Source organism: Sinocyclocheilus grahami, unplaced genomic scaffold (assembly GCF_001515645.1).
Source record: "Sinocyclocheilus grahami isolate Dianchi unplaced genomic scaffold, SAMN03320097.WGS_v1.1 scaffold2994.1, whole genome shotgun sequence".
Lineage (NCBI taxonomy): Eukaryota > Metazoa > Chordata > Actinopteri > Cypriniformes > Cyprinidae > Sinocyclocheilus > Sinocyclocheilus grahami.
This window is the reverse complement of record NW_015508167.1, coordinates 6,634-9,863: the sequence shown is the minus strand read 5'-3', so window position 1 is coordinate 9,863 and position 3,230 is coordinate 6,634.

Genomic DNA, 3,230 nt, shown 5'->3' with positions numbered 1-3,230 from the left:
CCCGCTTTTCAAGATGCCTTCGTTTCTGAAAGGGATTTTTAAAAACAGAAAACATATTTTAAAGTACCTTAACGTATTTGAAAAGCTAGACTTGTTTATTGCTTAAAAATATGGTTCTCTATGGATAAAATAAATACTGCTGAGATCTGTAGTCACGTGAAAATATTTCGATTTTACAAGTGACAAGTCCGGTGGGATTTCAAAAGGTGTATTTTAGTGTTCTTTTTGTGAATGTTGATTTAACATGTTCATTCGACCTCCAGACTGATCAAAGCAGGTAAAAGTTTCACTCCTGGAGCTCTCTGTGATGCTGATCACCGCTAAAACTCCATAGAGAGCACTAGAAGTGTGTTATACAATTCCAGTACACAGGCATCCGTTCTGTTTCACCTGCCAAAATGTGTTTGGAGGGTCTCTATCCTCTCTTTCTCACGCTATATGCATGTGTTGAGTGTGTGAAGTGACACCATATCCACAGATTGAGGTGTTGACCTGCTAACACTCCTCCTACACACACACACACACACACACACACATGCAGTCTGCATCTCAGCCCCACGTTTGACTGTGAGCACATTGACTCCATAATGACGTGTGGGTGCTGTGTGTGACTCTTTAGTGTCCAGGAGTGTCACCCACAGAGAAGACTCCTGATCTGAAAAGGGCTTTAAGGACACTGCTTAGTAAGCTAAAGGTAACATACATGATCCTGCTCCCCCAGATCTGAACCCTGTAGCTCTGTCCTAGACCTCAGATGAAGGAAATGGGTTAGTTGAGTTGTCTCCTTGTTAAAAGCGTGTTTGATCTGTGTAGGTGGTGGAATTGTACAGCGTTTGCTAGCTTTAGTAATAGCATTAATGTATCACGTAGCACCTTTTATCCATCCACTTTATATTATGTAGAGGAGGATTGATGTTGTGGTGGTTCAAGCTAGACCATTTAATGGGCTGCTGTTTGGGTATTTAGAGATGATCACGTCAACCAATAAATGTGCCAACAGCTAAGGAAATGGATAAATATTTTCAGATACGATTTTAGTTAATTTTAAGTATGCAGTATGCATACTTTATGCAGTAAAGTGTCTTATTTTTTGCAATTTTGATAGGTAATTTGTATGTCTGTGAGTTTAACACGTTAACTTATGAAAGTTATGAAAAATAATGCGATTCAAATATTTTAACGCAGTTAACACACTTACCCCGCCCACAGACCTGTACGTCATCTTACATTTCATACAGTTGACTGTTGACAATATGATTCAGGACAACAACTCCTTAAATGCAGTTATGCCCTAAAATGCAAAAAATGCCCCTGTATGAGTTTTTGTCTAATTTTTATATCATATGATAAGCATATCACACCAGCAACGAGTGCTGTTTTTGTCACGAAGAACACGTGCAAGTGTGATTTTATACAACACTTTAGTAAATAAGAAGTTAATATTGTGCTATATTTTAGACACAATATTGTGTTTTTGTTCAATTTTGCCAATGAAAATATTACCTATAAAGCCACAGCAGAAGTGCTTTGCATCTCCGAGCAACACAGCGATGTTTAGTTTCTGAATGAATCCGCGTTTTGAACGAATCGTGTGAACCAATGATTCAAAAGCCCATTCACTAAACAGAGCCGTTTTTCTGAATTCCTGAATGAATCAGCCGTTGGAACGAATCGACTCATAAAGACATTTACCACCACCTGCTGGTAGTTTTAGTTTCTTCTTTAGGGTATAATTTCATTTATTAAAAAAAAAATAAAAATAAATGGTCATTTACTCACCCTCATGTTGTTTCAAACCTGAATGACTTACTTTCTTTTGCACAACATAAAAGAAGGTATTTTGAATACTGTTGGTAACTAAGCTGTTTTGGTCACTAGTGACTTTCATTGCATGAACAAAAAATACTGAGATGTTTCTCAAATGATCTTCTTTTATGTTCCATACTTTATGTTAGGCCACTGTAGCCTAAACATTTAAAACAATAATAGCTTTAAATTATCTTTTGGGGGTATTTTCACAGCCATATTAATTTGCACAGCACCCTGTAATTAATTAGATTCAAAATTTTAATCGACTGACAGCCCTAGTAATTTGTTCTCTAGTTCTAACTTTTGAATATTTATACCACAGTTACAATATTTATCTTTGAATATTACAGATGGACCAAAATTGTCACAGCTACAGCTAACCAAGAAATTAGTGGTTGAGTATTTGATTTTTTTTTTTTCTTTGCGTATTAATATTTTTAGTGGTTTTGCTTTTTTTAGTGGAAGAATTTAGAGACACAGGTTCATAAGAGGTTATAGCAGACCAGTGAGATTTAACATGGTACCACCACCTCAGTGAAGTTTCTTAAAATTCCTCATCTTTAAAGCACTGTCACTGCAGCCTTCAAAGCAATACTTGTAATGAATTCAGCACCTTCAATAATACATTTCAAGGCAGTTACTGTTGGACATCAAATCTTTTGAAGTGAGCAATATTATGCAGAAACCACTTTTTCTTAAGTTTTTTTTTTTATTATTTCTTAAGGTTTTTGAAAGAAGTCTCTTATGCTGTATGTATTTAATCAAAAATACAGTAAAAACAGTAATTTTCTGAAATTAATACAATTTAAAATAACTTTTCCATTTTAATATATTGTAAATTGTCATTTATTTCTGTTGCAAAAGCTGAATTTTCAGCATCATTACTCCAGTCTTCAGTGTCTCATGATCATTCTAATCATTATGATGTGTTGATTTGCTGCTCAAGAAGCATTTCTTATTACTAATGTTGAAACCTGTTGTGCTGCTTTAATATTTTTGTGGAAACCGTGACGCATTTCAGGACTTTAGGATTTTCAAGATTCTGAAAAATATGAATATAAAGAAAACAACAGCATTGTTTTTTTGTAACATTGTAAAATTTTACTCTCACTTTCAATCAATTTAATGCACCCTATTTACTAAATAAAACTTGATTTCTTTCTTTAAAAAAATCTTGCTAACTTCAAACTTTTGAACTGTATTTATTCTAATTACTCATATGTGTGTCTGGTCACATGACCCCATACAAGCTTCTTTAACTCTATCTCGTCATTCAGACAATTCACTCACTTTGAAAATGTCGTTTTGAACATCTCTATTTAACATGCTTATAAGCACATCATTGATTCGTTTTGGCCTGAGAAGACTGATGTTTGACCAAAATAGCCAAGAAAACCTAAAATCTACAGAATTAAAACAAA